This window comes from Peromyscus leucopus, chromosome 12 (assembly GCF_004664715.2).
Source record: "Peromyscus leucopus breed LL Stock chromosome 12, UCI_PerLeu_2.1, whole genome shotgun sequence".
In the NCBI taxonomy this organism is placed as follows: Eukaryota; Metazoa; Chordata; class Mammalia; order Rodentia; family Cricetidae; genus Peromyscus; species Peromyscus leucopus.
In genome coordinates, this window is record NC_051073.1 from 39,954,318 (window position 1) to 39,973,694 (window position 19,377).

Here is a 19,377-nt window from a genome sequence, read left to right on the forward strand (position 1 = left end):
GGCCTAGTATACCACGTTTTCAGGACTGGATTGCTTAGCAGCCTGTAGCATCACGACAGTTTTCTGTGTTAGCCACAGTGGTGATGACGGCTCCTGACGAAGTACTTTTATGCCATTAAATGTGCTCACTGCTTTCTACTTCCCCTTATTGCTCTCAACAAAGGCAGGCTTAGTTACTGTCTCCATTCTGTAGTTCAGAAAACTGAACACTTGGAGGTTAAGTAGGTTGAAGATCAGATGGAACTGAACTGGGAAGCCAGAGTGCTGTCTGGGAGAATCCATGCTCCCAGGCATTATGCTCTGTGGTGATGAACTCATCCATTTACTGGTTTCGTTCTGACTTTGATTTTATGTGGATTTCATGTATTCAACGCAAACAGTCCTTTCTCTGTTCTAATGATTGGGCATTGCTCCACATCTAGATGCTAATATGTTACAAGTCTAAGATCAACATCAGATTGTAGGATCCAGAATAGTGTTTGGCAGATGATTTGTTGGTGACACAAATAAGTAAGCAAAGGAATGAGCATATGCCCCTTCCAGGCTTGGCATGGATCTTCTTTTGTGATATCCCTACACTGGGGACAGTGTGTGGTATTAGTGGCAGCAACATTGGTGACCTCTGATCTTTAAAGATTAGACATACAGTAGTGTCTGACTAGGAAAATCAGATCAAATTCCTCTGTAACTGATTTTTAGAAGCCAGCAGCTTTGGCCAATTTTTCTTTTACAGGAAAGCAGCTACGTGAGGAAAATCTTTATGTAGGTATTTGCCCTATACTTTTTCATTGGACAGTACTGTCTTAATAGTCAGTATTATACAAAAGGTATTTAGAGTTGAATTTCCAGGGATTCTAAAGGTTGATAAATTTTATTATCTTAAAAACAGAGGCAAATTTCTGTGCCAACCATTTCCTCTGGTCTAAGTTCTTCATCTGGAAACAGAGTGAGTAAACTATATCAATCATTTTTCAAACATTCTTTTTCCTTTGTTTTAGCATCCTGGCTTCTTAAAGTTAAGATTTTTTTATTTTTATTTTATATGTATGGGTGTTTTGCCTTCATGTATGTCTGTATATCACATGGATGCAGTGCCTGTGGAGGTCAGAAAAGGTATTGGATCCATGGAATTAGAGTTCCTGCTGATTGTGAGCTGCCGTGTGTGTTCTGAGATTTGAGCCCTGATCTTCTGCGAGAGCAGTGAGCATTCTAAACCACCAAACCATCCCGCCAGTCCCCTGACTTCTCTTCAGATGAAAATAAACCTGTTCAAAAGCTCCATTGTAGCAAGACCAAAACAGAATATATGTTGGAAGTTTGAGGCAGAAAGCTCTCAGTATTCAGTCATACAGGTGTTTAAGATACACTTTGCCAGCAGTAGGATTTGCCCTTCAGATAATGTACAATTCTACGAATTGTGATCAAAACATATGGTCACAGATGCCACCATCAAGACTACAGGAGTTCTCCCAAACCTACCCTCTCGCCCCTTTACAGAAACTCCTCTGCAGATCACTGATCTGCTCTCTGTCCCTATAGCTTTTCATTTGCTGCAGTGCCTTATAATTGTGCTGACTCGGTATATGACTTCCTGAGTCTGAATTATTTCCCTTGGCCTAATGCAGTTGAGGTTCATCCATGCTGCTGTACTATTAGTGTTACAGAATAATTCATTGTGAAGTTGTTCTATGGTTTGATTATTCATTCACCTGTGGAAGGCTGTTTGTTTCCAGTTTGAGGCAATTACAAAGAAAACTGTTATAAATATTGCTACTCAGTCACATGCTGGTTGGCTGTTAGATTAGAAAACATCAGCTTCAAGTACCATTGAACAAGGAAATGGCTACCCTATTCTTACTCTGCCCCAACAAACACACTTACTTCCTTCTAGCAGGCAGGGTGGTACATGACTGTAGTCCCAGCACTCGGGTGGCTGAGGCAGGAGGATCATATGTTCTGGGCCAGCCTGGAAGTCTCTACCTCAAAAACATACCTCCAAAACCTTTCCTTGGACTCCCTTGCCACGGCCATATACACAGTCATGACAGGAGTCCTTAATAACCCATGTGTTTTCTTGGTGGGAGATTAGTTCCCGAAATAACACAACCGTCAGACCCAGTTTTTCTTTCACACCTATCTCCCTTCAGAGAAATAAAGAACCCCAAGTGAGCCATACCCACAGCATTTACCCTCCCTCACTGGTGCAACCCATAGACGATCTTATGTCCCTACCTCTCACCAAAGAAAATGCCTTTAGCAATAGTGAAACTTTGCTACTCTAAAAAGTGTAATTATGGAGAAGGGCTCCCTACAAAGTGTGGCTTTTCTTTGGACTCACGCGCTCATCTTACAGAGACTGGCTCTGCTGTGCACGCAGATCATTTTGGCCAAGTACACAGACTACCATTGGTCTCTTGAGTTTTTTCTTCAACAGTTGTGAGGCTGTTGACATAGCTTAATATACTATCACCGTGTATCACTCAGGCCCCTAATACCACTTAGTGCAGTCATCATCATCACCCAGGCCATTAATATCATGTAATATAGTTGATGTCAGTTAGGCTGAGAGCATCACTTAGTAAAATTAATGTCATTTAGTGATATTCAGAGTGTTGCATATCAACCTATGCTGGTATGGAAACTTGCTCATCTGCTATGACATAGACCAGAAATTGATGTAAGCATATAGGAATGTTTACAGTAGTGTTATTTACTACAGGATCTTGGCTTGTGATCTTGATTCTGAATAATTTTTTATTACAGTCAATGATGAATGGACCTCAACAAAATTTCTATGCCACAGATCAGTGGAAAGCACAGATGTAATGTGCTTTTCAAATGCTAACTTACAAAGAAGTTGTATCAAAATGTAGACTCGATTCTAGGGTGGAGCCCGAGATTCTGCATTTCAAACTGTTGAGTGATACCTACACCCCTCCTCTGCCAAGAAATATGAGCAGTGGAAAATCAGAGGATTTGTACACTTTACATAAACATTGCCTTCCTTTTGTTGGTTTAAGCATATACCTGCCTTTAGTAAACATTAACATGAAAGACAGCAAGGGAACATCTATAAACATTGACCCTTGGTTTGGGTTATTGTCAGAGAGATGCAGGGCCAGCCATCATACACCATTTACCAAGCTTTGTTACCACATCCTAGATCTCCAATGTCAAGAACAGGGAAGCTCAGTAAATCGATGGTTGACCAAATCCCAACCCACTTGTCTCCCTGAACTAGAAGGCTGCTTGTATACAGTGTTACAGCGTGCCTGGTTTCTTATGAATAAGTCCTTTACAGAAATAAACCTCTGCAGTTCCATCATGTCATATTTTTGCTTTCTGTTAAAATATCTCATTTTGGGATTTCCTGAGAGAGTTCTGCCTCCCAGAAAATTCTCCAATCATGGATGTGCCTACCCCATTGATTACCCTACCTCCTTTCTTTTCTGGAGTTGGACCCAAGCATCAGATTCTAGCACACCTTTTAGTTGAATCTCCTAAATAACACAAATGTATTTTTTGAACTGATGGAATAGACAACTCTGACTTGGGTGCATGCATATATGGGACACTTGCAGCAGATGGGAAAACCTGAAGTTAAGAAGAATTTTTGCAGATCATGGGCTTAAAACATTTTTGAAAGGTTTTGCTTTGCTTTGCTTTGCTTTGCTTTGCTTTGCCTTGCTCTTTTTCTTTACACTCTGCACCTTTAGGGAGTGGTGAGATTCACAGAGGATAAACTGTCTCCATCAGTAAAAGTTCAAATGATGAATCACAGTTCAGTATTATCACACAGCCTCATTTGTCCTTATGGTGTCCTCAACAGTAATATGCCAAGCATGAGAAATAGAATGGAGGATTATCTCACTGGACTTTAGCACAATTACTTATACAAAATGCTAATTCAAGTAAAATTTTATATATAAATTCTGTATACACTATAATTTTATATATTTTATAGAAAGTTTATAGAACTTTATCTATTCTATAATATTATAACTAAAACCCATCCCAATAAAAATTATGATAGAAATGATGGATACTTTAAAGCAAGTCCTAAATGATGTTAATTACATTGAAAGAACAGTTTCGGTCATTTGTTTGTTTAACTTGAGATAGTCTGCCTGCATTGCTCGGGATGGCTTGGAGCTCGTGACCCTCCAAGCCTCCACAAGTCGCATCTTTATTGCATGCCTCTCCCACAACATGTAGTTATTTATGTCTTAGTTGTAAGAAAATAGGATAATAAGAGTTTTTTTTTTAATTTTGAACTGCACCTGCTTAGGATCTAAAACCAAAGTGAAAAACATAAGGCTTAACCCCACATGCTCCCTGATCAAATGCAAAGTTTCTTAAAATAGCCTCATGTGGCTAGCGACATGAGCAGCTGGTGTCACTGGTGTCCCCGGGCACAACCTGGCACTCTGAACCTGCCGCCCAGGCAGCTGCCCTGTTTCTTTCCCTTCCTGGGCCAACTGCAACAGCTTGAAGGAGAAGCCCAGAAGCAGCTTCACTTTACCCACTTTGCTATGATCTCCCGATTCCAGTTTTGTGGCCAGGACACCCCTAGATGCATCTTGATGATGCAGAATCTCCATTCCAACCCACAAATGAGCGAAATTCATCCAGACATCCCCCAAAAATACAGCAAACTTTAAATAAGAGTACAAAAAAGAAAGATGGAAGAAAGGAAACATGGGAGATGAAGTCTTGTGATTTTACTTGGTCACAGCTAATAGATGGTCCTGGCTGTATGTGGTGCCATACACTCAGTTCTCTTCTGTGTTAGTTAGCAGCTGTGGTGGTGTGTCTGAAGGTATGTCCTTCTGCAATGTAGAGGTTTCAGTATGATGGGAAATCAGCCCTGAATGCAGACAGCACACCATCTTCTGGACTTGATTCCAAGACTGAACATAAAATAGAAGAGGGAGCCAGGTGACCAGGAGCATTTATTTATCTCTCTGCTGCCTGACCTCAGGACCCATTCCCATGCCTTCTCACCATGATGGACTGATCCCTTCTTAAACTGTGAGCCAAAATAAATACTGCCCTTAGATTTCTTCTGCTGGGTATTTTGTGACAAGAAAAGTAACTAGTACAGCAGCAAGTGAGCTTACCCCTAGTATCATCAGAAAAACCCACAACCACATACAGACTGCTTTGTTCAGCTACACACAATGCAGTCTGGTATACTTAGCACTTTCTCATTCATGTACAGATTTTGGGTTGGTTTGGTTTGGTTTGGTTTGGGTTTGGGTTTCTTGTGGTGTTTTTTCTTATCCCTGATACATTGCTTCTCCACAAGGACCTGTCTGTCTTTCCCCAGAAGCAGTACCTAGAATAGGGGAGTCTGGTCTACTGTGTCAGTGTTTTATACTGCTGGGGGGGGGTGCTAACCACCTGTTTAAACTCCATTTGCTTTCACACATGGCTGGAACTAATATGTATGCTCTGCTATCACTGTCCCAGGCAGTGTCAGATTTTTGTTTCAATTCTGAAAGATGTGGTAACATTTCTTACTCTTTTGGTTTTTCGAGACAGGGTTTCTCTGTGTAGCTTTGCGCTTTTCCTGGAACTCACTCTGTAGACCAGGCTGGCCTCGAACTCACAGTGATCCATCCACCTGCCTCTGCCTCCCAAGTGCTGGGATTAAAGGCGTGCGCCACCACCGCCCGGCTCATTTCTTACTCTTATCAGAGTACATTTTATTCCAAACAGTAGTACAAGAGGTGAGCTGAGAGTTAACCATCCTAGTTACCCAAGGTGTACACAGAAAAAGTAGTAGCCTCCTTAGAAAGGAAGCTGGCTTTTCAAAAGCCAGGGAAACTCTGGTCTAAAGAAAATGGAGACAGGAAAGGACGATGGTGTGATAGGTGTTGAATCTCTCCCTGTTTGGCACAGTTTCCAGCTTACCAATACCATCTTCCACCAGTAGGTACCTACAGGGTATGTGCACTCATGTGGGAAATTCAGAATTTTCTAATCTTTCACTTAAAAATTGACTCTGAGGACCTACATCAGGCTGATGGAATGATGTGACTAGCCCCCTAAATATCAAAATCCAAGTTTGCGATCTGCTGAGCAAGAAGTGATAATATCTCCCTCCCCTGTTGCATGGGATCAAATGGTTCAGATGTGAGCGCTATGAACAAGACAGAGCATTCCGTAAGTGTGATACGGTAACGTTTCCATAGCCAGCGTGGGCAGCACAGCAGCTCCACTCGTGCAGTGCGGGCCCAGGGATTGACCGTCACACAGGCATACACATCGCGAGCATCCGTTCCCTAGGAAGTCCTGATGTCTAAGAAGTTGTAGTACAGATTTGGCTCTAAAGTGTTCCTTAAGGACTTCCTGTCTGACCCATTCTGAAAACAGCAGACGTTATCAGTAAGTGAGCCTTTTGTCCAGCATCTGTTGCATGGTCCAAACTTGAACATCTCTTCATGATCCTCAAGTTTGTGCAAAATGTGTATTCCAGCTTATTTAATGCTGAGATGGTCTCTTGTTTCCATATGTTAGAGATATTGAATAACCCTTTCAGAATAGGTAAACATTTCTAGTCCTTTTAATCAGAAATTAAGTCAAAAATACTTAATCCTGGTAAACAATATGCACAGTATACTAGTATTGAAGTCACTACAAATTCCTTCTACAAAGTTGTTCAAAGCATTTGCTTCCTTGACTCTTGCACCCTTAATAATCCACATGGGGCCTAGGGCAGAAGCATTTGAAATGGTGAATGAATGAATGAATGAATGAATGAATGAATGAACGAACGAATGAACGAATGAACCACTGATGTTACAAGCTCTTTACTATGAAAGTGTTATCCCTAACATTAATGAAACAGCATTATCTTTGTTCAGTGTTACTAAATGCTTATCATCAATAATTCTAGACTAAAGAAAAATAAACATTTTAAAATATTTTATTGCATCATGCTACATAAAGCATATTTCCTTGGTAATGAAATTTTGTTTTAGACTAAAATAAAGAATAATATGAACTCTGTTCTGAAAGAAAGAATAAAAGGCTCATTTATTTGGGGATTTTCCCATCCTTGGACCTGCCTAACTCTTGGCAAGTTACATTCTCAGTCTCTCCAAATACATCATCATTTTGAAGCCACGATAGAATATATCTAGTTACAGTGCTTCTGCCTGAGGCTAGTACTTGACTGAAATTCTAGTTGAGTAAAGTTTAAAAAGAGACAATTATACATGAACTTTGGTAGATGCTAAATTCTGAGAATAAATCACTGTCCTTTTCTTCCTAACCAGTGCTTCTCTTTGCCCCAGCATTTTTGAGTGGTTTTGCATTGGCTATAATCAGAACCCAAACCCCACATCATTTTGGGAAATTACACAGGAAAGTCTACTCAGAGGAGATCTGTGTTAATTATGCTACATATTTGTTTTATTATTTGTTTTTTAGAAAATGGAAATAGCACCTTAAAATTATCGATGCTTCTGGAAAATGTCAGTAACAAAAAACTCTCATGTTGCTGATGCTGAGTTTTAAAGTTCAGCATGAGGAGCGTTTCAAAAGTGACAACTGGTAACTACAAAAAGAACTAGTTACTTGGACTATTTGTTTTTAAGGAGTTGACAAATAGGACTGTGTCATCGTAAGAAAGGCATTTTATCTGCACAATTGGAGCATCGCCATGATTAACACCCTGTGCATATCCTCCTTAATGCAACCCTCATGCCATGGATATGTGAGTGTAGTTTGGCAATATCTGCATTGTGCCTGTTCTAATATTTCCTGACACTTGTTCTTAATTAAAAAATTTTTTATTCATTTTTACATACCACCACAGATCCCCCTCTCATCCCTACTCCTGCTAACCCCACCCCTGCTTAACTGCTCCCCCACCCACCCCTCCTCCCCTCCTCCAAAAGGGTAAGTTCTTCCCTGGGGGACAGCAAAGCCTGGTACAGTCAGCTGAGGTAGGACCCATAGGACCCAGCCCCTCCCCTCTGCCAAGGGTGAGCAAGGTGCCTGACACTTTTTTAAAAGATGTGATCACTGGTCACACTATGAAAAGAGAATGCATAAATAAGACTCAGGCCTCTTAAGTACGCACATGCCTCTGTTAGATGAGCTTCTGTTCCATATCCGAAATTTCCTAGCCATCCAACACCTTAAATTATGCTCCCGTTGAGCACAGGGAGCTGAGCTGCCACAGTATTCTCTCCAGCAGCCTGGAGTCCCTTCTCCTTTATACTGATGTGTGATGTACCTGTGGATATCCAGTCAGCCTCAGAATAGTGAGCTGCAGTACAAGTCCATAATTAGCATTGCTTGAGACTTTTGAAAACTTAATTTCCAAAACCTGCTCTGTTCTCTGGCCCCCCCATTCAAATCCTAACATCACAGAAATAAATATAAATACAGTAAAAAGAATGCATTCTAGTCATCATCTGGAGATGCCGATCTCGTCTACCATCTCTCATGAAAGGGGAATTCCTTCTCTGACCCAGCAACTCCAGTATGCTCCTCCATTTTCATCACACGATGATCTGAAACTGTATGTTGATCATTTGTATTTACAAAATCCGACCACTAACAAGAAAAGTCACATACTCAAACCTCTCTTTTTACTTTTGACCATTTTTCTTACTCTTAAGAGGATAATAATTTAACATTTCCTTTTAATTTTCTTTCATTGCCTACAATGTAACAAAGCACACTGTCAGAATAGGACCTCAATTTTGCAACGGGCTCTTACCTATTTTAGACTGGAAAACATCCTACATAAGCTCTGAATCATACCTGAGACTTCCTCCCTCCCCCTTGCGTAATTTCCCAGGGATCTTGCTTCTGGAGAGCATGGCCGTTCCCAGCTGCTGGCTAACACAGAAACATCCCAGTGCCCTGCTCAGTCAGGACAAGGACACTTAGCTTACCATGCAGGTGCCTTTGTTGGGTCACTCCTGGCAGATCTCTCTTCTGATCCCTGTCAGAATCCAGTAGTGGAACCTGAGCACCCAACAGCGTTTTCTTTTCTTTTTGGGAACCCTCTCAGTCCTCGTTTTAGGGGCTTCAAAGTCACTGAGAGTTGGCAAAGAGGGACCAGTGACAGTTCTGCAGAGGGGATGCAGCAGAGAGCCCAGCACCAACTGGGCCCAAACACTAAATATAACCTTCTTTCCTTGCTGGGCAACGTCCTTCATACTCCGAAGACAGGCGACCTTGCCGAAACGCTCACCCCGCAGCTTTGCCCGTCTCCACTGAAGAAAGGGTCTACCCAAACTGGGCTGCAAGATTAGGTGACCCTAAGGCCAGAACTCCTCTGCCCACAGCACACGAGGAGAGGCAGGTATAGGCTCTCAGAGTGTCTGCGTGTTCCGGTGTTTGTGTATTTGCATGCCTGTAACCAACAGCTGCTCTCCAGATTAGAAGACACCACTCATTGGCAAGCATCTCTGAAACCTCCTCCTGGGTCATTTCAGATTCATGTGCACATCCTGGATGTGGGGAGAAACGGCTGGGCATGGCCTAGGTCCTCTTCTCTGCCATGTTGCTGCCTGAAACCTACTGTGAGCCATAACCAGCAGTGCTGGCCTACTAGGAGCAGATACCTAGACAGACAGTAGGTTGCCCCTCATTTTGTGTCCTGCAGCTGTGAACTGATGTAGGCTTCGTTTGAGATTTGAGTAACGAAGCCATGACCCCTTATTTGACAGCCATAACCCAAGGCACTGTACGCAGACACTCACATTATTAACGCTGTGTTGCTCTTTAATTTGAATGCCTGCCCATTCCATTTAGTGTTACAGAGGACTGGAGGGCAAATTGCTAAGAAAATGCTGCAGCAACACCCAACACCCAAATGTATAATAGATTTTTATTGTCATATATTATTCAGGGGTTACTGGAACTTTGTATTTTAGAGTTCTAAAATTAAAAGGCTCAATTTAGTTTTCTCTTGGTATCACTTATACGGGTGGGGGAGTGAGATGGAGGGGTTTGTTCATTGATTTGGCAAACACTCTTTGCAGCACCATTCAGATACCAGATCCGCTACCGCACGTGCCTGCCAGCTGCCTCAGATTCAGCTTGTGTGTGATCTTATTTAATCCTTGTGGCCTCCTTTTAATTGAGCCTCGTTTCTAATGCTCAGATGAGAAGGTCAAAGACAGCAATCATTAAGTGACTGCCTGTGTCTTACACATGATGGACACTCCACTGGAAATTCAGAGTTGGATGTGAATCCCTCCAAAGAAACCATATTCTTTGTTTCGTTTTGTTTTTAGGGCTGGGGGGGGGGTTGTAGGTCAGAGGACAACTTGTGAGAAACCATTTCTCCTTCTGCCGTGTAGGTCTGAAGAATCAAATTAAATGGTTTTCCCCCGAGCCCTCTCACCAGCTCTGTCCTCTTTACTTTTGATTACTAGCACTGAAGTAAGTTCAGGCTCACAGGAAGTATGTGCCGCGTGTATAAGATACAGTAATTCTCTACTTTTTAACAGTTTATGTTGCATCTCCTCTCACCTCTGTGGGGTTTGCATGTGTGTGTTGTTTCCTGCATTGATTTGTATAATCACGGCACAACAATCAAAATCAGTAAAGTAACACTGATTTATTTCTGATCCATTAATCCCATCCAAGTCGTCTCAAAAGCCTTATTGATATTCTTTAAAATACCTTTTAGTCTATGATTATGGGATGCATTTAATTATCATGTCTAGTTCAAATTGAGGTATACTATAATTGTGAAATGTCTATAATTGTGAAATGTCTAGTGAACTTCAACAAATTAGCAAACATAAAATATCTCAATGATTTTTATACTAATTATATGTTGAAGTTACAAAACTTTGACATATTAGATTAAATAGAGTACATTTTTTTATCCAAAAGGCAGATACAATCCGAGTGTTCCCTAGGTGACTAGGTAAGTACAATGTTGTAGGTGTATGCAATACAGAATTACTCCAGCTTAATGAAAGAGAGTTCAATCCAGGCTACAACCCAGATGAGCCATGGAGACTTTATCTCCAGTGAAATAAGCTAGGTTCAAATCCACAAATGCTGCTAGGATGGTACTTTTGTGAGTTATCTAGAATTGTCAGATTGACAGAAACAGAAAGTAAAATGGGGTGACTAAGGACTCTGGAGTGGAGCAAGAAGTGTGGAGAGTTGTCCCATTAGAACAGAATCTCACTCCAAATGATCACAAAGTCCTGGAGACTCATCGTGATGATGGTTGCACACAGGTAGAATTATACTTATTGCCACTCACTAGTGCATGCAGAACAGGTTCAGTAGTGATTCTCCCTGTACAAAGAGCTGAAGAAAGACACTTTTTTTACTTAAAATTATAACCAGGCTCCAGCTGTATAAGTCACTTGTGACTCAGTCACCATTCATGGTTTTATTGCTCCTCATCCCACCTGTACAGTATCAGCTGAGCTTCTATCCAAGCACCAACAGTTGTCACTTCTTGTATACCTTCTAAAATGTGATAATCCTAAATCCCTGTCTCATTCGTAAACATGAAATTGTATGTGTCCGTTAATTCTGTTTCAAAACCTGAGACTAATGACAGGGACTCCAAGACCTTCTTGTAGCCTCCTTGTCACGGTAGCTGCTGAAAACAAAATGAAAATTTGCACATGGATATGCAAAGGGACTGGGCACTCCCGCGTACACAGCAGAACAGAGTCTCTACTCGCAGTGACCAGTCAGCCCCAGGAAGCAAGAGTCCAGGACAAAGTATTTCTAGTCTCCGGGTGATTTCTTCATTAACTCTCTGTGCTTGTCTCCTTTTCTGCGGTAGTTTGGCACTGAAACTGATGCTACCGTAGTTCCATTTAGTACCGATACTTTGCAAGTCTGTGACTCAATGATTTAAAGTCACTCATGAAAGCCTCCCTCTGCTTTTTTTGCTAGACTTGTACAAAGGTCTAGAGCTGGTTCTGGTACAATGAGCTTTAAACTAGTATTTTCTCCATCTTTTTTCTTTCAGTGAATTGTGAAAAGTGGGTTCTGATCACAGGACACTAGAGACAGTTCTTGCACATCCCACTAATGCTTAATTTTTCTTAATTCATATCCTAGATCTCATCTTTCCCATTGGCCCCTCTGCATTCCAGGGTAATTATGTGTCCTCTGCTGTTCTCCCAAAACCTAATCATGTTTCCCTCAATCCCAAGGTAGTGCACTTGCCAGCATACTTATCTTTGCCAGACCAAGAGGGGAGTTCCTGGAGTACAGATTGCTCCCTCCTGGCCCCCAGCAGTCAGTGCAAATGAAGAATGATGGAGCATCACAGAATGCTTCTATGGGTAAACAGATGATGAGGTAGCAACTCCAGGGCTAGAGAGCTTTGAGTCACTTGTCAGGACAGAGCATGTGACACAGGGTTGTAGCACTTGTTCCCTACGTTCGAGGGTCTGGGTTCAATCCCTGGCACTGATCAAAGGTGGTTGTTGAACAGCATCGCAGTGACCTATAAAATGAGGAGTGAGAAAACTATACTATTTTAAACATTTCTAGCAGACAGTTTATTACCAGCAAAAATTACAGGTTGAAATTTCATTTATGACCCTCTTCTTATTGTTCTGTAAGGGTAGGATCAAAGACAAATGTAAAAATAAAAGTGTGGGCAATCCACACAGTAGGAAAGTATTACCAAGAAAAAAAAATCTGCTAGAATAAGCAAGACTCTGATCCTTCAAAATGTACCTGAGGCAGTGTTATGGAATGATAAATATTTTAGGCTTCACATTTTTCTGAAGGCTAAGTTCTTGTTTTTTTGTTTTTTGGTTGGTTGGTTGGTTGGTTGGTTTCGGGGTTTCTTTGGGGGGATGGGTTTTGTTTTTTGGTTTTTTTGGTTTTTTTTGTTTTTTGTGTGTGTGTGTGTGTGTGTGTGTGTGTGTGTGTGTGAGTGTGTGTGTGTGTGTTGCAAGATGTGTACTTGACCTCTGAAAATTGTTGTTGCCAGTAATCTGCACTCTCAGGCTCCTAGGGGCAATTTCTCCATGTGCTTCTAGAATGCCGAGATAGCAGGTGGCAGCCGCGTCAGCGCTGAGACGTTCCTCCGGTGACCTATCTCAGCGTCTTACGCAATGCTCCTCCGCGGGCAGAGCCGCCCTCCCTCCACAGCCTCGTTCGTTTGTGTAACCACACTGTTCTTTCACGTCTGCACCATGCCCTTCAATGGGCCTTGGTCCTTTGAAGATTAGAGGGGCGGGGGACACGATTCCAGCCGCAGTGCAAAGTGAACCAGCATGTCAATACAAAAGTACGGGAATTGTCTTTCTCTCCGCTCATCCTTTTAAAATGTTATCTCTTGCTCATCTTATTTTCCTTCTTAATTACACATTTTATAAAGAATTGAGCCAGCTGAAACTTTTTCAGATCAAACCTTGCTGTAGTTTGAATGTGATTGGCTCCCAGAAGCTCATAAGAAGTGGCACTATTAGGAGGTGTGGCCTTGTTGGAGTAGGTGTGGCCTTATTGGAGGAAGTATGTCACTGTGGGTGCAGGCTTTGAGGTCCTATGCTCAAGCTTTGCTCAGCTGTAGTGTGACCCTCAGACTACTTCTTGTTGCCTGTGGGTCAAGAGGTAGGACTCTCAGCTCCTCCAGCACCATGTCTGCCTACACACAATGCCGCACCATGATGATAATGGACTAAACCTCTGAAAATGTAAGCCACCCAGTTAAATGTCTTTCAACTCTTATGTTTTTAAGGTAAGACATGCTATGGTCATAGTGTCTCTTCACAGCAATAGAAGCCCTAACTAAGACACTTGCCTTAATCCCTATTGACTCTGATGACAGAAAAGACAGTTATGCATGTCAGTAAGCATCTGTTTAATTCACTTACCAGAAACTGACTGACTTCCCATAACACATTGTCGGGAATTGTGCCGGTTATTGGTACTACAAAGTCAAAAATTTATTCCATCCATTGTGAACTCCATCTAGTGAGAGGGGCAATCATGCCAATTCCAGGTTTCAATGGGGCTGTGCCTTTCAGTATGGGAGCTGAATAATGCTGGTTGAGCCTTTTAGAGGTGGAGGTCTGGGAAGCTTCATGAAATGGAGTGTAAATATTTAAACTGGACACCCTGAGAAGAGCGACAGGTTTCTGCCTGGGAAGTAGGCAGAGGACATGGTATGAGAAGAGACACCCGGCAGGGAATCGTAGATGGCTTCAGCAATAACGCACTGCTCCTTTGCCTCAAGGACAGGGTCACAGAGCAGGTAAAGTAGATCTCTGTCCGGGCTTGGATGGTTAAGGCTCTTTCAGATACTTGAAGTCTCCTGTACTGTGTACACAATGGAGAGTCACTACAGGCATTTTCACGGGAAGTTAGGGATCTGGGATGGGGGCTCCGCATAAGATTGAAACCCTAAGAATTGTTTCTGGGACTCTGGAATGTTTCCCCTGAAAAGGAACTTGGACTTCATCTAATTCTAGCCTTTTGATTTACTCATGAAACTTGTATAACCATCTTTAATACCACTGGGTGTCCGGTGTTTGAGGCCTTAAACAGACACTTAATGTAAGAGCCTCTTCACAGCAACCCCTGATTAGCCATCTGTAGTTACTGAAGGATGCTGAAGCCTTAGAGGCCAACCCCCGTGGGGACAAGGACTGGGTGAGACTGTCCCAAGACCAGTGACATTCATTACAAGTGTGGTATTTCAACACCACAAGGACACTCTGGCTGGGGATGACAATAGCTTTCCTCCAGGTAGTTTGAACCGTGGCCTGATTCCAAGAAGCAGCTGAAAAATGGGGAACTTAATAAATGATGTACACCGACTGAGGCAGTCAAGGGGACTGAGCACATGAGGTGGCTGGAGACAGGCTGTTTTTCATCAGCACGAGTCCTCCAGTGAACACCCGCAGGATTCTAGACCTGGTGGCTGGATTCCTGGTAGCCCTGCCAGGTTTGGTTTCACTGGGCCCAAACCAAAATCTTCCGTTTTAGCCACTGGGCAGGATTGAGAGGCAGACCTGGCATCCGGGTGCCACAGAGCTTACAGGCAGCTGCACGAGAGGGCAGCCCACGGCCGAGCCACATGGCAGAACAACAAGGGTGTTCCCTTAGAGCGACCTCACAGGACTCCCAGGAGCCCATTGTGCTCCCGGTCTTGGTGTTCTGGTGCTGGACTTGAAGGTTCTTTATAATTTTCCCCCAGTTCAGGCACACCAAGCCACACACATAATAGCAACTTTGCCTTCAACCACAAATGTCTTTAAATAAGAAAGCACTGCCCCATCCCCATTCAAAACGTATTGTGTGCCAAACCTGGTCTTTTAAAACAGTCCTTTTGAAATGCTCTAATTGTAGCCATACGTTAGGTCTCCATTCTCTCAGGCTCACAAGTCAGTCAGGGTGGTCCTAGTTAAAATGAATCCATGAACAAACTCTCATAGAAATGCAAGGTTTACAGTAGTGTAATAGTATTTGTGGTAGTCAAAACACAATAAAAAGATGCTCTTTTGTCTTCTAAATTTATTATTTGCAATTATATTCATCATCTATTCAATGGTTATTCATTGTGTTTAGACATTGTCCTAAGCAGTAAAAATATGTTTTAAGTAGACAGTATCCATCCTTGCCATTTTGGAATTTGAAATCTGTAAGAGAACTGTAATAAAGTAACTGGGCTGTGAACTATAGTTCAGTTGGTAGAGTGCTTATTTAACATTGCAAGAGGCCTTGGGGTAAACTCTGAATAACATATACACTGGGTGTGGTTATATGCTCTAATCCCAGCATTCAGGAGGAGGAGTTCAAGGTCATCCTCAGCTGCATAGCAAGTTCAAGACCAGACTGGGCTACCAGAGACTTTATCTCAAAAAATAAAAAGTAACCAGTAATTAGATAATTACAATTAGTAATAGTGCAATGATAAAAGAGAAAGTCAAGGAAGGGACATGCCTGCTTCAGTTGCCTGGGACCTTTCTGAAGAAGGAACATTTATAAGACTAGTGTTATATAAAAGCTAAGAAGAGAGATCCTTCCAGACAGAACTGTAAGATCCTAAGGTAACAGAGGAGGTTAATGTGACTGGAACACTTTAGGGCACAGATCAGAGAGTAAAAAATGAAGGGATAAGTGGAAGCCAATGTTGTAGAATATTATTTTAAGGTGTGTTACTTTTGTTAATGTTGCATTTGTTTAACACTATGAACCTGTGTTACTTTACCTGTCTAAAACACCTAACTAGTCTAATAAAGAACTGAACGGCCAATAGCAAGGCAGGAGAGAGAGATCGGTGGGGCTGGCAGGCAGAGAGAATATGCAGAAGAAGAAATCTAGGAAGAGAAAGAAGAAAACAGATGAAGGAGTGATGAGAAGGAAAGAAAAGTAGCCAGAGAAGGAAGAGGACTTCAGGGGTCAGCCACCAATCTATACAGCAAGCCACAGAGTAAGAGAAAGATTTACAGAAGTAAGAGAATAGGAAAAGCCCAGAGGCAAATGGTAGACAGGATAAGATAAGAAAAACTGGCTAGAAACTAAGCCAACTAAGGTCAGGCATTCATAATTAAGAATAAGAATCCATGTGTGATTTATTTGGGAGTTGGTTGGTGAGCCCCAAAAAAAGTCCAAAGACTACCCAGCAACAAGCCAAGTCATGGGAAACGTGTAGCTCCTCCTAGGAATGACGATCCCACTGTTGTACGAAGGAGTACACAGAGTGGAAGCAGCTCAGCAAAGCAATGATTTTTTCAAACAGTGTGCAGAGAGACCCAACCCAGCTGGCAAGCCCTGGGACTGCAAGTGCTCTTGCTAATTAGTCTAAGGCAGGTAGTGATGACTGAGTCTTTCCCCACACTGGCTAGGGTCCTATCTCACAGTCTTTTGCCATGGGCTAGTTTTTCAAAGAATCAGCACAAAGGAAATGGAGGAAAGCAATACAGGGTGAGAGGATTAGACCATTTGAATAAGGTTTTATAAGGTAGGAGAAATAAAAGTCTTACAAGGTGAGCGTATTCGTCAGGGTTCCCTAAACGGACTGAACTTACAGAATGAAGAGAGAGAGAATTTTCAGAGTGGCTTATGGGATGTGGTCCAGCTAGACCAGTGATGGTTGTCTATCAACAGAAAGTCAGAAAACTCAGTGGTAGTTGAGTCCATGAGTCTGGATATCTCAGCTGGTCTTGAGTATACACCGGATTCCCAAACAAGTATGCTCTAGTGCCAGTGAAGGAATGAACTTGCCAGAGAGAGGGCAATCAGGCAAAGAGCAAAGACTTCCTTCTCCCATGTCCTAGACCACCAGAAGGTACGGTGCAGATTAAAGGTGGATTTCACACCTCAAAAGATCCAGACTAAAAATGAGTCTTCCCACTTCAGATTATTTAATTGAGAAAAATCCCTCATAGGTGTGCCCAGTTGTTTGGGTTTTAGTTAATTCCAGATGTAGTCAAGTTGACAGCCAAGAATAGCCATCACAAGTCCACGCCTTGACAACTTGACACGCAATCATATCTCCTTATGTCATGCTTAATTTCCAGTTGAAAACAATACCCAGGTAAAAGTTACACCTAACATGATATAACTATCCCACATACAATTGCAAAGTTAGTTAACTGGGTCATAAATACACATAGTGTAACTATTCTGTGTACAATTGCAAATGCATTGTAAGTTTTAGAATAGGTGGCAATGTCCCTTCAAGCACATTTTTTTGATATTTTAAAACTTAAATATGATAACCACTGGTATTCTCTTAATTGATGTTATATTATATAATAAAGAAATTGAGGAATGAAAACACAAATATCTTTACAAATACATTCTTAACTAAATATAGCAGAAACATTCATGTCAATTCTAATCCTCAGTTCTACAACTGGTCATGTGACCATAGCTGGTATTTACAACTACCTTCTTCTACTACCCACTGTGTATTTCCTCCACTTTCAGCAAGCACCTCAACAGGTCTTGGATCTTTTCCTGGAGGAGTGACCCATACCTTCATTCCTGAAGGGTCTGGGCCCTTTGTCATCCTGCCTGGATTAGATTATCTAGTATCCTGTTGACTTTAATCACAGGACATGGTGGCACCAAGAGATGCCCTAAAGTATCTCCTGCACAACAGACATAATCCTTCTTACCTCCACTGTGGAGAAGCCATCCAATTTCCTCTTCACAGTCCAGATCAGTCACCCCTCCTAACACTGTGACTCCTGCCTTACAGCCTGTTGACATAGGGCATCAGAAGCCCAAAGTGGCCAAGGCTGAGCCTCTAGTTCAAAGAAATGTTTGTTGTGGCTCCTGACAGGAGTGCTCCCCTCTCTGGAACCAAAATTTCTAGGCCAGCAGAAGTTCCGTAACTTAAAGTTACAGGAGCAGGAAGCAAAGATTTTCCTAGTGGGTCACTAGGGATGAAACTATTCCCTCTCCACGCCCTTGATTCCTGGTCCCATGGGCCCTGGCTATGGGAGAAACAGTGCCATATACTGGATGTTGATTCAAAGCATATACAGTCTTCTAGAGAATCCTGCCGCAGCTCTCCATGCTGCTGCCACCTAATTGGCACTGTAACTGTGTCTTCAAAAGGCTGTTCCGTCTTTATAGCGTGCAGACTGCTTCAGGGTGGTGGGGAACCTGGTAAGGCTCGTGGATTCCATGATTGTGGGCCCACCGTCGCGCTTATTTGGCTGTGAAGTGAGTTCCTTGTACAGAAACAATACTGTGTGGAATTCCATCCTGATAGATAAGGCATTCTATAAATATTATGGTAGTTTTGACAGAAGCATTATGTGCAGAAAAAGAAAATCATAACCAGAATAAGTATCCACTCCAATAAGGACAAACCATTGTTCTTTCCACAGAGGAACTGGTTAAATGTTGTCAGCCTGCCACCAGGTTGCTGACTGGGGAGCCGTATCTGGGGCTCAGTGTTGGTCTCTGCTGTTGGCAGATCTGGCATTCAGCAGCAGCTGCAGCCAGATCAGCTCTAGAGACTGGAAGTCCATGTTGTTGAACCCATGTTAACCTTCATCTCTACCAGCATGGTCACTTGGTTCATAGGCCCATTGGGTAAAGACAGGGATGGCTGGGAAAAGAGACTGACTGTCCACAGAATGGGTCATCCTATCTACTTGATGATTGAACTCCTCCTCAGCTGAAGTCACCTTTAGATGAGCATTTACACGGGATACAGGCATCTTCACATCTTTCACCCGCTTGGAGAGATCTATCCACATACTTCTTCATGTCTTTCTCACCAATTTTTCAATCATGCTCTTTCCAAGCCCCTGACTAGCCAGCCAATCCATTGGCTAAAGCCCATGAATCAGTGAACAATTGCACATCTGGCCATTTCTCCTTCCAAGGAAAACTTACGACTATGAAGTGCCAGAAGTTCTGCCCACTGTGAAGATTTCCCTT

The 19,377-nt window shown here is 42.3% G+C and overlaps 1 protein-coding gene across 3 annotated transcripts in view; it reads left to right on the forward strand.

Moving 5' to 3' along the window:
* Positions 1-19,377, forward strand: part of Cmss1 (cms1 ribosomal small subunit homolog) — a 315,309-nt gene that overhangs the window by 250,218 nt on the left and 45,714 nt on the right. The window contains exon 1 of one of the 3 annotated variants that reach the window (XM_028867533.2): positions 9,188-9,328. The exons of the other annotated variants lie outside the window; for them this stretch is intronic. The gene's annotated coding sequence lies outside the window, so the exon portion shown is untranslated. Of the gene's footprint in view, positions 1-9,187; positions 9,329-19,377 lie in introns of those variants that run through there. 3 annotated transcript variants of the gene reach the window in all.